Source organism: Lissotriton helveticus, chromosome 6, assembly GCF_964261635.1.
Source record: "Lissotriton helveticus chromosome 6, aLisHel1.1, whole genome shotgun sequence".
NCBI classification, from domain to species: domain Eukaryota; kingdom Metazoa; phylum Chordata; class Amphibia; order Caudata; family Salamandridae; genus Lissotriton; species Lissotriton helveticus.
The window spans coordinates 882,602,592-882,620,202 of NC_136067.1; positions in this window are offsets into that span (position 1 = coordinate 882,602,592).

The window sequence follows — 17,611 nt, forward strand, 5'->3', positions numbered from 1 at the left end:
CATGGTTTCTGGATCAGTCGAGGAAGGGGGAGGGATTAGAAGGATGATTGGGTTGGGTAAGGTTACCACCATGTCTCGTTGAAGGTTCCCGAGGGAGAATCACTCATACGGTAATTTGGGCTGTTCGAGGAAAGGTGGTGTACAGGAATTTTGAATTATTTAACATGTTGGCACCATCAATGCAGGCCAAACGGTCGTCTGAGCTTGGTCAGGATATTGGGCTTCTATCAGGATTTAATCGCCGTGGTCTGGGGCTTCTACTAGCCTTCCTGGTCCTTGCTTTAATCTGCCATGTTGCTGCCGCTGAGGCAGCAACATGGCAGATTAAAGCAATTAAAGCAGATTAGCAGATTAAAGCAGATTAAAGCAAGGACCAGGAAGGCTAGTAGAACCCCCGTACCACGGCGGTTAAATCCCAATAGAAGCCCAATATCCTGACCAAGCTCAGACGACCATTTGGCCTGAATTGATGGTGCCAACATTTTAAATTATTAAAAATTCCTGTACAGCACCTTTCCTCGAACAGCCCAAATCAACGTATGAGTGATTCTCCCTCCGGAACATTCACCGAGACGTGGTGGTAACCTTACCCAACCCAATCATCCTGCTGATCCCTACCTCGACTGATCCAGAAACCACGCCTGCAGTACCCTCAGACTTCCCACCAGAGTGTTCACCACACTCCCTTTCTTCATTGATCTAATTCCCAAAGAAATTCCAGACAACTCACCCTGTCCTGATGATGATCTTGACTCAATAAAGATCGAAATGTCGTCGACCCCCCCAACGGAAATCCCTTCATTGTATATATTTTTGTGGATTTCCCTTTGTTGTTTATGTGATATTTCGTCTATTTCACTTTCACTCAGTCACAGTAAACACCCTGTCACTTATGAGAGAATCTGAACATATTTCTGAAGTACCAACATGTTGTAAAAGCACAATGATTAAAATTACACATGTTGCCCTACATTCTCTGCTCCCAAACTGATTTAGTATCTAGTTTAAATAATTGCTTTAGCTTTTGGACCTATTTAGGCCACCCTTGAACCATTGTATTCCTTATATACACTACAACCCCAGGTTCACTTTGCGGGGTACCCTTGTTTGTCTAATACATTATTTCATCTTATGGCAGCGTCTGTAATGTCAGCCTTAATGTGTTTTTAACGGTCTGTGCGATTGTAATGGGCTGAACTTCAGGTTAATACCTGTGTGCTACCGTGACTTGATGGTACAGGAAAGGTACTCCATCTGCATGCTTTTGTGGCACTCGCAGCATAGTCTCTAGAAGACCTTGCATGATAAATACTCTGCTTCCCCTTCCCCCCAAATGCTGCTAAACGCTGTGTTGTGTATCCTCAGAGGAAGTTACCTATCCCTGATCAGTCAATGTTTCTAAAATACCTTTCCCTGTTTTCATAGTTTCTTGACCTTCTTTAGTCCTTTGCAGTTCTTGTGAAAACGTATGGAGTATTTTTCCACTCTTGTTGCCCTTTCTTACATCAGATGTTGGTAATTTGTCTTTAAGCCAGCTCCCCAACACTATCCTTCTCAAACATTCTTCTCAAGGGAGCAGGCTTATTGAGGAGCCAATTTTTCACTATGTTGATTGGCAACTACCAATGACTCAGTGACTGAGATGCTTCCTCATTTGTGAAAGTGTTGACAACTCAGTGCTGTAATAGTCTCTACTGGAGGGCAACAGATTCATCAATGGATTTACTTGGTTCTTGGCATGCAAACTTTAATACGTAACACTTACTGTCTACACTTCTTTTATGGTATGTGTGTGCAGACAAAGCTTCTTTGAGTTTTCTGCATGTTGCTGTCTTCTTCTATAAGAATATTTCCATCAAACACCAGGAATTATGCCCCACTACATCCTTTAAAAGCCAGCATTATTGTTTGTTGTATGACTTCTCTACCACTGAAGGAAACATGCTTAACAGGTCTAGCCTCTGCCTAAACAGGGGAATCAAGCTTCTGTCAAAAGTCACACGTGCAGGGAAAAATAGGCATAGGTAAGAAATGACAGTGTTGAAAGACTGAAACTAAAATCCTTGCTGGCCCCTTTAGAATAGAGGAGGGCACAGTCCTTGTTAATGTTAACATTCCTCATATTGTCACACAAAACCAACACACACACACACAGACCGTGTCCAATGCTGCCTTGAACCCACATTTCCAGTATCCTCACAATTAGAGTGAGGGTAAAGGAGACCTGGAACCTGGGTCTCCTTAACATATTGCAGTTGATACACCTTGCCCCTGGACGATAGCCTTGTTCTACCACCAAAATAATACATTTTCTGCCACCAGCCCAGCAATGGCGTTGAGTGTAGATGCCTTCTCCAGAACAATTGGGTCTTCCATTTCACAGAATAAGCGTATGGCTCTGAACAGGGGCATCGGATTTGGTGTATGGGGCACTGAAGCATGTCACAAACACAAAGAAGAACTTTCAGAACAACATTAAAAAATGCAGCATGTGGCTGCTGATAAAAAACACAGATAAAAGATACACATGATCCCCCTGCCAATATAAAGTCCCGGAGTACTAATACTCTTCTTTATTTCTGGAGGACAGTGACCTGAAGGACTGTAAAGAGGGAGAGTCAGACTAGAAATAATTGGTGTAAGATGTAATTAATTACTTAGGGCCATATGTACAGATTTTTAGGGATAGTGATTTCCTAATTGCGATTCTCTGCGAATCACAATTAGGAAATCGCCATTCCTAATGTAGGAAACACTTTTCGTTCATTTAGTGATTCCTAGTTGGTCACAAATCGACCTACCTCAGGAATATTAAAGAGGTAGGTTGCAGTTTTAGAATAGCAGCCATCACACGGATGGTGGCATGCTGGGATCAGCAGACCATCATGTCTGTAATTGGTTTTTAAAAAGTCAATATTACTTTTTTTAAATGCAGTACGTTTTCCTTAAAGGAAAATGGAATGTGTTAAAAAAAATTAAATGAAAAGTTTACGTTGAATTTTTTAAGAGTAGGCAGTGATCCATTTGACCTCTGCCTTCTCTTAAAACATATTTGTTTCAACATTCATTTGTGAATGGTTCCCACCACTTTTGACCTTAATTCAGTCGGAAAACATTCATTTGGAAGGGACACCCTTAACAAACCCATTCCAAATACCAAATCGGTGTGTATGTGTAATTCCATATTGCGATTTGGTAATGTGTTATAGTTTCGCAATTTGTTCTTTGTACCTAGTCAGACTTCAAACATGGTTTGCATATATAGCCCCTTGTTTTGGTCTTATTATGTGATATACCAAATAAGGTACAACTTTGTGCTGACATATAAACAAATCATAGTCCCAAGCAGCTGGATATAAATTAAATATTTATAATACATTTGAGTAAAGTTGAAAATCACATAGAGCACCCACTCTCTAAGCTGAGAACAATGTGTAGGCTATCCTGTTTTATGTTTAAACCTTTAATTATTGATAATAGTTGATAAAGCCTCGCCAAAAGAGAAACAGCCCTCACCAAAGTAAGCATATAAACACCGATACACCCCCACTGCCACAAACTAAAATGCCATTAATAGAAAAGAAAGTGAGAGAGAATGAGTAATTTATATTTCTTCCTGAAAAGGCAAACATAATGTAACTTTTTATACAATGTAGCTGCACGTAAGAGTGGTATAAGATTATTGTGGTTGAATTCTGTTGTTTAGGGATGTCACTAATTTATTGTTTCTTCATTTTTGTTTCTTCCAGTTTTGTGTGCTTGAATTAAAAATGCAGTGTTTAGAAGTGTGTTTTACGTCTGATCTAAATATTTTATATACTGTTGAGAATCTGTGAATAATAAAATCATATTTGATCTTTTGACAGTGTTTAATTTTTTCAACTATTTGTGAAATGGTTAGCGTGTAAGAATCTTATGCATTATCACACGTACCCACAGACACAGAATAAATACATATTTTTGATACATCAGCCCCATTTTCTAACAAGTCAGTTTTGATAGCAGGTCAGTTCCCAATCATACGCTTTAAACATTTAATGCAAGATGTAGCAACAGGTACCTGTTAAAAGAGTGTTACCACCATGGACATGGTATAGTGGTGAAACATGATTCAAGACTTTCCACATAAAACAAATTGCATATCTGCAAGTTATCTCATTTTAATGTGTGATACCTTTAGCGAATCCTGTCTTTTACCCAACAGCACTTTACTGCTGAGGTCTTTGAGCCCAATGTTAATAGAAAATGTTCAAGTCCCAGAATACAATGTGATGTCTTTTAAAAGGTCAGGGCTGTCTTAAAGTGAGAAATTTGCTATTGGGCCAACAAGCAGCTTTGGATGCCCACATAATAGCAGCACCACCTTAATGTATTCCAGCAAAAAGTGCAGAAAAGCAGTGGTGAGCATGCGTAAAGCATCAAGTTTCAGGTGCCTTAGAGTACAGGGCTACAAATAAATGTGGTGTACTTCAAAATTGTAAAGGTTCCACAATGGCAAGTTGACCATTCATGCAATGTCATAATATTCAGGAAGGAGTAGGTGAATAAACCCCAATTGTCCCCATGAATTTGGTCATGTAAACATTTGAATATAGCACTCTTACTTTTTATTTAATGGATATTCCAGTAAACAAGAGTCCTGACAGAGTGAGTGTGAGAGGTAGTGAGATGTGAGAGTGGGAAATGAGATGTGAGTGTGAGTGAGAGTGCAATGCACAGACGTTCTGCACTTAAAACAGTCTAACATAAGTTGATGGGACACACTGCTGAAAAAGGCAGGGGCTGATACCAAGATCCTGAAAAATTACAGGCCCATTTCACAGCTACCGTTCCTAGCCAAAATCCTGGAACAACACGTACTGCCCACTCTCTCTCAACATCTAGAAAATAACTCTCTACTAGAGCCCAACCAGGCTGGTTTCAGGGCCCACCATAGCACGGAATTGGTCATGCTTTCCGTGCTGGACGACCTGAGACTTAAAGCGGACAGGAAAAACCCATGTGCCCTGGTGCTGCTAGACCTCTCCGCGGCATTCGATACGGTCAAGCATGACCTATTGTTGTCGCGGATGTGGGACCTTGGTATTCAGGGCACCGCCCATGCCTGGCTGACATCCTTTTTGGAGTCCCGGGTCCAGAGAGTGCAATTGGCTAACCTGGTATCGGAGGCAGTAGGTATCACATGCGGAGTCCCTCAGGGCTAGGCATTATCACCTTTATTGTTCAATGCCTACCTGCAACCTCTCATCTCAACATTAAACCAGATGGACTGCAGTATATACAACTATGCCGACGATACGCAGATTATTATTCAAATTGACAACTGTCCAATGGCATACCAGAGAATGCAGAACATTCTAAAATTCACCGTGAACTGGATGACGACCAACTCATTAAAAATAAATCCCGATAAGACCGAGGTGTTGGCGATCACAACGGCAGCTAGCCCCTGGAACGACCTCCTCTGGCCTACCGAATTAGGGCCATCCCCAATACCAGCTGAAGCAGTAAAAAGCTTGGGCCTGATTATCGATGCAAACCTCACCATGTCTGCCCAAGTCTCAGCCGTAGTGGGTACTTGTGTGGGGCTAATGAGGCAATTGCGCAAACTATCCCCTATCCTGACGGTAGACACGCTTAGAAGAGCAGTATCAGCACTGATCCTGGCACGCCTGGATTACGGCAACGTTCTGTATGACAATATCCCTCAAAAATTGTCGAGCAGACTTCAGATAGTCATGAACGACGCCGCCAGACTGATCTTCAACAAACCTAGAAGGACTCAGGCTACTCCCCTCCTCCACAAACTCCATTGGCTGCCGGTGAAACAACGGACCAAATTCAAGGGCCTATGCATTACGCATAAAGCACTGTACGGACAAGCCCCAAAATATGTCAAGAAACGTTTAGTTCCATACGCCCCAAGCAGGAATTTACGATCAGCAGACGCTGCTCTACTGATTTGTCCGCGTTTTAAGCTATCCTCCTTTGGAGGGCGCACATTCTCCCATACAATTCCCAGTGCATGGAACAAACTGCCAGAGAGCCTGCGCAAAGAAACAAGCCTCTTATCTTTCAGAAAAAAGCTAAAAACTGTGCTGTTTCAGGAGGCCTGGGGTAATGCCTAACTCTCTCCCCTCTAGCATGGTGCTCACTCTCTGCAAAGCGCTTAGAGACCCCTGGGTGATAAGGCGCTATAGAAATCTAACATACAATACAATACAATACAATACAATGCTGATGGGAATACACTACATATCCTGCATTACTTCTTTAGATTAAATATGTGCTTTATAACTATCACTGCAGAAAAACATGTTTTGTAAACACTGGAAAATATATTTTCATCTATTTTGGAGATTAGGCAGCTCAATAAACACTAATATGCACTAATTTATAAAGGTTTGGAAAACACTGAGAAAACACCACTGAAAACAAACCACAAATAAAACCACTGAAAACAGAAAAGTCTAAATATTTGCTTCTCCTGTCTGTCTCCAAACTGTAATGCAGCCCAAGCAAATGGGGAGCAGCTGAAGTGATTACTTGCAAACCCGCAGCAAGAACACCATCAGACTCAAGAAAAAGAAGCACAAAATATATAACTCAAACAAAAGCAGAAGGTCTTTTCCATCTATTCACTTAGGATCTGGAATGACATTCCAGACATCAGGACTTCCCATTCCTGCTCTTTTAGTAAAGAAAGAGCTGAAAACATACATTTATATGAATTACTAAATCACAACCCGGAAAACCATTAATTTCCGCTCTCGCACCACACCTTTCCCTCTAATCACTAATTGGCTGTATTTGCTATTGAAGCTGTGCAGGAATCCGCAGACTTTCAGCTAGGGTTATGCTATAAAAATTCTACATGCATACAAACATACATAAATCCACTAAAGAAACACCATCTACTTGATATCAAAATGCAAAATTCTCCTGGCTAACCTTCCTTTACTCCCTTGCAGTGAGAGAACCCCATTCCACGGTTTTGATCTAGGACATCATGGAAATAATAAACCTGTTTTTAAAAGCAGTAAAAGCTATACAAATACGATCTGGCAAACCAAATGTAGTTAAACAAGGTTTGCTTTCCAAAAGGCTGCACAGTGTTTCAGTAAGTAACCCACTCTCCATTGACATACAATTAGCACAACAAGAGAAAGAGGCTTCAAGCTTTACCCATCAGGGCGTATCAATATTTTTATGAACCCACTGCTTACGAGCCAGAATGTGGCCAATAGAACCATAGCTACATATTCAATGCGAATATTAATTACCACCTTAAAGAGAGGCAGTAGAAAAGAGGGACAAAGGGCAAGCAGGTGGATTTGCTGCTATTCTTGAAACAAGGCATCCACTCCCTATTTCCTCAAATGTAGAAAACAATTACAGATACTCGGCAAGGGTGCATTGTTTTGACTTATAAATACATCCTGATCCATATCTTCATACCTGAGACAATTATACTGAAATATTATTAGACTGATTGCCATTAACTGTGCTCTTGTATGCTGCTTACGTCCTGTTTTGAGGCTATTTCACGTTTCTCTTCTTTCTTCACCCCTTTCCTGCTGTTCAGCCTAATGATGAGTGGAATGTGATGACTGCATAGAATGTTGGATGCATGGGGTTAGGCAGTTGGTGTCAGCAGGCTGAGCAGTAAGGATATACTGCTCCTGGTAGGGCACGCTTCATAGCCTTATTACCATCTTGGCTCTATCTAACCTTCCTGTAACTGAACTACAAATAAAGATATACTTGGAACCTACAACCTGCCTTCTTGAAGATTCTTACTTTGCAACACGTCCCAATGTACATAGAATGCAAGGATCGAAAGAATGCCTATGCTTAAAGGCCCTGGTCGAACCCCAACTCTTCCAATGTGACCCACCTGTTTGTTGATGTAGATCTGGGCAAATCTGTTGTCTGTTCTAACCACTACAACATTCTTGAAAAGAAAGTGAAATGCCAGAAGAGCGGGAAAATGACAGTATGCTCATCTCAGTTCAACGACTTTTGCTTCTATTAGAAAGATTGTAGGCCTTGCTTTATTTGGGACTTTAGGATGGTCCCTAACATTAAGCTACTATCAGCCATGCAGAAGGCCATCAAAGAGGAAGGTAATAATGAAACACTATAATTAATTGTCTGGGACCAACCAACATTGTAGACCATCCCTCTCTGTTTTCTGGATTGAATTTGAGATTTTGAAGTCTTGTGAACTTGGAAGCCATTGAGCACATTTTCACATCTCTCGCATACTGTTCTTTGCCATGAATAGCCAAGCAGTTTCCACTTAAGTGTTTCAGCCCATAAGGAGTGAGGATAGCTACTGCATTGTCCACCAATCTGGTCCTGATGATGATGACATTAAAAGATATTATGAAGGGATCAAAATGTCCACTCCACTATAACACAATGTCTGTCCATGTTTTAGAATTGATTGTATTTGACAATATAATTATAAATACATAAATGTGCCTAACATACTCTAAAGGAAGGTCAGGCAGAGCCATCACCCATTGTTTTGAAACATGCACTTTTTGGCACAATAGCACTAAGTCAACTCCTCCAGATCCTGCTTTAGGATGGTGCGACTGGTGTGGTTGCACTGGGTGCTGGCCTGGGGAGGGGGCGCTGACCACAGGGGGGCACTGTGTTTAACAATAACAGTACGATTGAAAAACACCTGCCACAGAGTTCCTTGTGTATCCAGCTTCCAGGCAGCAATAAAAATGTCAAGATAACACTTGTGATTAATGTTCCTGCTAGAGTGAGACATCAGAGTTTTGTCGAGAGGCTGTTTTGACTCGCCATACGGTAGTGTAGAGGGTTAATATGCCTGCTGCAGAGAACACATATAATGCAGATCACAGATATGTACTTTATGTGGATAGCTGATTGGATTACGGCTTTTGTCAGAGAGATCCTTTCGTTACTGCAGTTCATAAGATACAACCCTAATATAAAACAGTGACTGTCACGAACTGTCATCAAAGAGTTGTATGCAAACTGCATAAAATAGGTTAGGATGTTATGTTTTTTCCCCGGTCTTTCATTATCTATTCCTAATGTTGATAAAAAAAGGGTTGTTTTGGGTAGATTTACATTCTTATTAGTAAAGCCAGCCTTCACCAGTGCTTCAAAGCAAATGAAATGTATGAGAGAGAGGGCCTATGAAGAGATGAGGGTCACTTTTGCGCAGTGGTAGTTAGGGAATCCGAGAAGGAGGTAATGAAGAGGGGGTGCCAAAAATGATTGTCGCACGGGGCTCCACCACCGCCACCTCCAAAGCTAGCCCGGATCACCTATTTATTGTATTGTTGCACCCTTCTTTTTTAACATCTTATATGCATAATGTGAAGAGTTTCTTAAGGTTATACTGAATATGTGTTGATTTGGATCAAGGCATTGCGCCAATCTACTTTTTAAAATTCCAGTTGTTTTTAGAATTAATCCAAAAAACTATTAGCTTTCTTATTACATATCAAATTCCATGGTGTAATGAGTTGCCCCTTGTTGATGAATATCTTTAAAATTAGAATAAACACCAACCCGAATCCTAAGATGTTTGTAAACATTTTGGAGTCAATGTTGCCAAATGGGAAAAACATGGTATGGAAGGCTAATTTTCCAGGACTGGAATCCTCAGATACATCTGGAAACATCTTCTGATGAGTCAGCGGTCTGGATTATTTAATAAAATGAAGCCTGAAGACTGTGTTTTTGCCATCAAGAGAACAGGTGGCTGCAAATTTTCAAAACTGAGGCAGATGTCCTGCAAGTGATTGACTCCTTTCATATCTAACATGCAGCAACCCTACCCCGCAGCTCTTGGACAGAGGGGCATATATCTTAGAATATGGTGCAGCCCTGCGTTTCGCCCTGCACTGGTGCTAGCTTTAGCTGCCTAGCACCAACACAGGCACCCTTGCACCATAGTGCAAGACTGCCTGTGTTGAGGGGAAGATTGCATTTGTGCAGGAAGGTCCTTCTTCCTGCACATAAACAATCTTTAAATGCTATTTTGAAACTTCTATGTGTGCTGCTAATGCAGCACACATAGAAGTTGCAAAATTTCCTTTTTCGAAATGAATGTTTATGTGCAGGATGGGGACCTTCCTGCACATATTCAATCATAGACAATTTGCTGTTTCTTGTGTGCTGCACAAGGCAGCACACATGGAAACAGCAAAAACAAAGAGAAATGAAGCATTTCTCCTTCTTTCGCCTGTTTAAGACAAGGTTTTCCCTGGTCTTAATTTTGGCACTGCCTCCTATTTATACTGCGCTTGTAAATAGCAGGCATCATCAAAATCAATGGGTGTTGCGGTAGAACGCCCACCGCAACACCCATTGCCCTCCTCTTTCACGCTAAATACAGCATGAAAGGGGGCTTATTTACAAGGCAGCATTAAGCCACACTCAGTGGCTTAACATTGACTTGTTAATAAGACAAGTCCCCTTCGCCATCACAACATCACTAAAAGTGACATTGTGGTGGTGATAGGGTCTTGTAAAGATGCCCCAGAGTGAGACAAAATCTTCCTTCTGGGGGAAGGAGAGTTTGATATGATGTACAGCCTACTGATCTGAAACAAACTATTGTCAGGTGTCATTAAAGACATAAAGGTGGTCTTCAACAAACTATTGGGCCAACCAGGAAGGGTGAAGTTTCTAAGGAGTAGGGACATTAACATTTAACTAAACTTTTGGCCCAGAAGCAAATCTGCTGGTTACTTGTTGGATTTATTTTCCTTTAGAGGACTGCTTCAAGCCTGAATTACAGTTTGAGGAAGACCTCCAGAAGACTCCTATCATCTGCAGATAAAACCTAAGCAAAATAGGTTGTTGTTCCTTTCTCTGATAATGTGTTCAAATATAGAAGGATCTCAGTCACCAAAACATAAAGGCACAGGACACTGTCCAAAAGGATCATGGTTAAGGTATGGCCTTTAGTCCTTTCAAAGGTAGGATTAACAGTAACAGGAGAGTCTTTCTTTTGTTTTTAGCTGCAAGTATTTCCTGTTGGGAGATATGCCAATCTTCTAGTAAAGACTTTTACGAACAAGAGGGTCATGAAAGTAATGCTTCACAACCACTACCTGTCAGCGTGCTCTCTACATTATTTAGCCCTGCAGCTGCAACTATGTTCCTGATTCAAAAAATGGTTTCTAATACTACTGAGCAGCAAATAAATTACCCTATTTTTGCTTTTTTTTCAACAGGACCCTCAATACAATTGGCATCGTGTTATAGCATTGTAGTACATCATGCTTACTCAGAGAATTTAAGTACTTGACCAAACTGCCATGCTAATGTATGCATCTGAAAATGTTATCAAACATAAACAATAGCCTTTCCATTACAAGCAGCAAATATTACATGATGGAAATGAACCTATTCACTACGAGTAATGTTCATTAACCTTAGTACAAGTCCTCTTCATCATAGTAATAACTCTTTAATGTGGGCCCATCCCTAAGACAGATACCATCATCTACGCTAATGATATTGGATTTGTTTTTTTTCTATTTTTCATTATATTGCTTCGGCTATATTATTGCATCCACCTCCCTCTGACGTACTGTTATTTCCAAACTTCTAGAATTTAGTTGTTTGTGCCATATAATGATCTAGGGAGGCAGGAAGGTAATACGGCTGTTTTTCAAGTACACTGACGCGCGGAATACGCGAATTGGATACAAGTACCTATGCCGATGGGGAGGACATTATATATATATGTGTGCTAGACGGGTTATAGAAGCCCCTTTCACACTATGTTGATCATCTGATTTTCCGATTATCAGCAGTCTCCACCCCCAGCTTTGATGCTTCAACAACCCCGTTGGCTCTGGCTGAATATTCTTCACTTCTAATATCAGACATTAAACATATTGGTTTCTTTGGAGACTCCCTGCATGTGAAATCTCCCTGACTGCTCTAAGGGACTCCAATTATATACTTTTTTGCCCTGACGAAGTTCCCAGTGGGAACGAAACGCGTTGGCTGAGGCCTTTTAAAGAATCGGATCATTAAAGGAATTGATTGCAAAAAATCACAATTTGTTTTGGACTTCTACTTTTGGTGCACCATCCTTATCCATAAGATTTCGCATCTGTCTCGACAGTGGAGCTTCTCTGCGGTTAGCTCTGGATGTTCTTGTGCACTACTCCTAACAGACCTGCCTACATTTGAAATTTAAGTGCGAAACCCTAGTCAGCCGCAGTTGCTCGTTTGGAACTCAAGGTAATACGGCTGTGACAAGGAGGGCTTAGATTAAGGATATTGAAGATCACTGGTAAGTAATAGGTTTATTACCACCACGTCCATCCCCCCTTGTCGTGTCTGCAAGCCTCAATCATGACAGAAGACCAATGATTGCAATCAGGTATAGATTTATTTATTTCTTACAGCTCACTCGTCCAGCGTCCTGCCCCTTGGTCAGTTTCTGTCTGTGTGTGTGTGTTTGTGTGTTGACCGGAAGTGGTGTCCGGTTTTGGCCCCCCTCCCACCACTCATGGTTCAGGGTCCTAGTGCCCACTGTCCAGGGCACGACACCCCTAGTCACAGTTTTTACTCACATTAGGGATATATGCAACAAACCACAACTATTTATTGCTAATTCTAATTCGCAGAGCTATGTATCAATGGTTTACTGCTGCAGTTTTGGTTGCATGACTTTGGTAGGTAACTGACTCCTCAAAAGAGGTAGTAGCCTATTCACAAATGAATAAACAAATGTTTCTGTGGGAGTGGGACTCGTTTAACAAACTTTTTTAAAAAACTACTTTTTTTATCTTCCGTGCAGACTGCATTAAAAAAATGTACTTCATTCAGATGCAGCCACTGATATGATGTTCTGCTGACCACAGCATGCCACAATCCGAGTGATCCATATAAGAAAACAAGGGCATGGCCTACATACATGGCAAGAAACAGGGACAAATAGTAGTATCATGAGACAGTGGCTCACTGTAGTCGTACTCAGAAAGATGCAAATTCTTAATAGGGAGGTGCATAACCCATCCAAAATAAAAGTATTCAGGTAAACATTTCTCAATATTCAAAGCAATTGTATTTGTAAAAACCAACCAACAAGAAGGGTATTCGCTACATTTATTTAAAAAAAATGGTAAGCATTGATTGATTAAAGAGCGCCCAGACGATGATCACATGGTGCAAAGAGAGTGAACTACTGATACGTGTGTATACATAAAAGGATACATGACTCTTGGCTATTTGGTTTGGTGGCGTCAGTAGAGTCTATTGTAGACAGCATTTCCACCTCAAAGTTACTGCGAGGCCATCATCAGGACAGGAGGTGGTAGTTGAGTCCTTGCTAAGGTCGAAGTGGGATGGAGTAAAGGAATAAGGGGAACCATGGGTTCCTTCAATATGCGTAATAGTAAAACGGTAGGGTGAACAGGGATCCAAAAATAGAAATCATAGTTATCAGCTGCCTGAACTTTATAGCTCAATGCGAAAAAACAAGACAAACCAAACTCCCAGAATTTGTCAGGTTAAATTCCAGAAGTAGAAATATGATGTCCTGAGGACATCTAACCTTGTTGAAAAGCTAAAGTGGGCGTCCCGATACGGATCGGGAAGTACACCTGATTAGTAAATGAAAACGTGCTTTCTGCAGGGCACGCACTCACTTCATGAGTTTATAGCTCGCGTTGGAGAAGTGCACCAGAAACGCTCCCTAGGAGTGCTCAGTGTTTTTCCAGAGTGGGCTCCAAGAAGCATCGAGGTAACTAAGGGCCACATGCATCAAAAGGAACACCATTCTAAAACTGGCAGATTCTCAGAATGCATCATCCAAAATGCAAAAATCGCAATTTAAGTGATCTCTAAATTGCGATTGTTTAAATTGCGATTGCATTTAAGGAATCGCAAATTGAGATTCCTTAAATGCATTGCATTAAAGTACAACATTTTGCGATTTCGCTAATAGGAGTTGCAAATTACCATCAATTTGTACTTGATGGTAATTTGCAAAAACTTTGAAAAATGCACTAAAGTTCATTTTTCATAGTTGTAGGTTACACCCACACATGCCCTTGGGGCATGTGTGTGTACAACATGTGTGCACAGTTTAATTTCAGGGGTGCAACAGGGTGTCCTTTTGACACCCTTGCACCCCTGAAATTGCACGCGCAATTTGCGAGAACCTATTGGTACTCGCAAATTGCGCATGCACTCTTCCATTCATTCCTTAGGAATGAATGGGAGGCCATTTCTTGATTGTGACTCGCAATTTGCGAGTCTCAATTAAGGAATGTTTAGGAATCGCTATTTTAACAGCGATTCCTACATGCATAGGCTTTTGAGAGTCCTTAATTGAGATTCCTTAATAATCGCAATTAAGGACTATCAGAAGCTTTTCTTGATGCATGTACCTGCATGTGTGTGGGGGGCAGGGAGGGAATGTAGTGTTTGTGCTTTTATTTCGCATTCCCCACTCACTCCCAGCACAGCTTCTCCCTTAGTCCACCAATCACCTAGTCTTTGTACTGTGTTTCGCTTTGACTCATTGTTTGCAATGGCGTTGTGCTTTACCCCACTCACAAAACACACCTTCTCTCACCCTCTGCACAGTGAACCTCATTTACTGACACTCATTCTTTGGTGGACAGTGGATCTGCCGACGCCCAAATGCTTGCTCCCTGCAAAGTTCTTTTTTTCAATCTTGTTCCCTCTCACTTTGTGTATATTTCGTCTTCCCTTCAAACCACTTTCACTATACGCAGTATGCTTCGCCTTTACTCCCTGTCTGACCAATGGAACGCCCTCGGCAATGTCTGCACAATGTTTGTCCTTCTATCACCCATTTTGAAGTGAATATCCAGCCAGTGGCCTACTCTATATTTCGGACACAGTGCATATGACAATCTACGATTACACTGGAGGTTCTGCACATTTCTGCTATACAGCAGACTAACACTGCTAGCATGTGACCGCCAGTGAACCTCGTAGATTAGCATAGATGGCAATGAAGGGGACTGTCAGTGATGGCAGCGTGATTCTAGTTCAGGTCAACTATAAACCCGTGAGGAGACCTCCCTACTGGCTCTCCCATGTAGAGGTTCATTGGTTCCCAAACAGCTGGGGTCTCCTTCCTGTAAACTTAAAATCAACAAGCATGGGTAGTGTGTGTATGTTTTGTGCACGTGTGCAAGTTTAATAAGTTAAATATTAATAGGGATGTACACTTTCCAGCGGCACAAGATCGTGAGTCTTTGTCCTCCCGTGGACATGACAAAGTGAACACGGTTTCTCTGAGACCCCCACTCCATACCTATTTTACCTGCGAATGGAGTTGGACTCTCTTTTGTTCAGTGTTGGTCTCCACCAAATAGAGTGAAACCCACACCTCTTCCTGTGTTACTCGCTATTTCTTAGCATAGTTGCTTTCTGTGGACTTGTCTGGGTAGATCCACATATATACCTTATCTTGTTCAAACTGATCCGCTCCTGAACTGCTATGGCATCCCACAGACACCAAAAGGTCAAAGAGGAGGAAATCAACCCCGTCATCGCCAGAATTGAAGGTAAGCATCTTTTACTTGTTTCCGGTTGAATTGTCTTTTTGCATTAGTCCTGGACTCCTGCATTTTGAACTCTCTCTTACAAGCAATCATTTTCCAATGTGTAATGCGTATTTGTGTAATGTTGTCATTTAAGAAATCTAAAGAAACACATCTGAATTAAATTAATTGTATTATTGTCAAATTTGGTGCAAGTTTCCTTCATGATATTTGACACAACACAAAAGATGACTTTAAACAAAATTCATAATGTGTTTATACATGTGTTTTTCACAAGTTTTCGTAAACTATCAAATTATAAACATAGGCATCACAAATTGTTTGAATAATTTAAATTTAATATAATTTAGTAATTGTACTAGACAATGGAAAAAAGCCTTTTAAAATATAGATATAAAATAAATGTAAGTCCTAAACTGAAATCATTTTGTGTATTTATTTATGTAACATTTCTCCTTGTCTAGTGCTTTTTCTGTATTTTATTACATTTTAATTCTTATTTTTTGTAAGGTGTAACGCATATGTGTTTATTTATTCACTCATAAAGTTTAAATAAACACACCCCTATTAACACTTAAAAACACAAATTTCAATAATTTTTTGTTTAAGTGTCCATTATCATGATGAATGCTTGCACCAAACTTTTTATGTGCATCACAATCTTTTTTTACTAGTGCATGGACTTTATAAATAAGACATTTAAAAAAACTGTTGTATTTTCTGTCCTAATTGTACGTACAAATATGTTATTCCCATTTTCATCATTAACAATTTTATGAACCAAAGAATTGTAAATAAAAAATAATGTTAGGACAAACTTTGTAAAATTAAAGACTTTTTTATTAATAAATGAGATACTTCTCTCCAGTATGCTGACTGCTTGTTTCTGCCAGGTTCATTGTGCCGTAAATCAATTAGCACTGCTCCATCGTTCTGGTTCTGCATACCTTTGATTGCAGACTGGACCCACTTGACCATCGTTTGGTTGGTGATGGCTGCCAACGCCCAATTTTAATCATTCCATCACCACAGTCCACTGTGTGCAATAGCGCACACATTTAATGTGGTGGTGCGACCTCAGGTGCTGGGATGTGCTGATGTAACAATCTTTAGACTCCGCCACTTATGTTAAAGAAATTGAGTCACACTCCTGATGTCACTCAGTCTTTATTGTATCTCACGCAACCAGCAGTAAATCCTGATACATTTCGGTCCTCCTTGGACATTGATCACGGGAAAGTCAAGTCCTACCTCTCTTTTGTTACCACATTTATGCATTTGTTTGTCCATTCTTGTATACAACAATTTAGTGCGCGCTGGTACTAGTTGAGTGTATTGTAAATTTTTAACACACAAATTGGTAATTCTGCTCACATTTTTTGCAATTGTATCGCATGCTTTTTTTGCCCGTTTATGTATACTTCGGTGTTGATGCATGCTGATAATAACAGTTCACTTTTCATGTTTTTACAACCCTCAAATGGGGGAAGCTTTCTCATTTAGATCATTTTGCTGCATGCAAATTCTTATGGTCCCTTACACGGATTGTATTTGAAGGTATTACATTGTTTGCTATTTATGTGGGTTGACTAGTTGTTTCTGCCAGTCTCCTTGGGCGATAAATCAATTATCACTGCTCCATCATTCCATTTCTGCATACTTTTTATTGTAGACCAGATCCACTTTACTGCCATTTGGCCAGCGGCGGCTGCCAGCGCCCAATTTGAAACATTCCATCACCCTGATCAACTGTGGGTGATACCGCGCACTATTAATGTGGTGGTGCAACCTCAAGGGCTGGACCGAGCCACTGTAACAATCTTTAGACTTTGCCACTTCTGTAACAGAAATTGAGTCGCACTCCAGATGCTGATGCCCCTCAGTATTTATTTTATCTTACACAACTGGCGCGATTATGATGCCAAAAATCAAAATCATTAAAAGTACTGCTGCAACGAAAGTCATTAAAATGCACACATTAACAATGAGTACCATTACAACACCAAATGGAAATAAAAGTTAAACAAATGTTCAAACTGTATATACTTAAA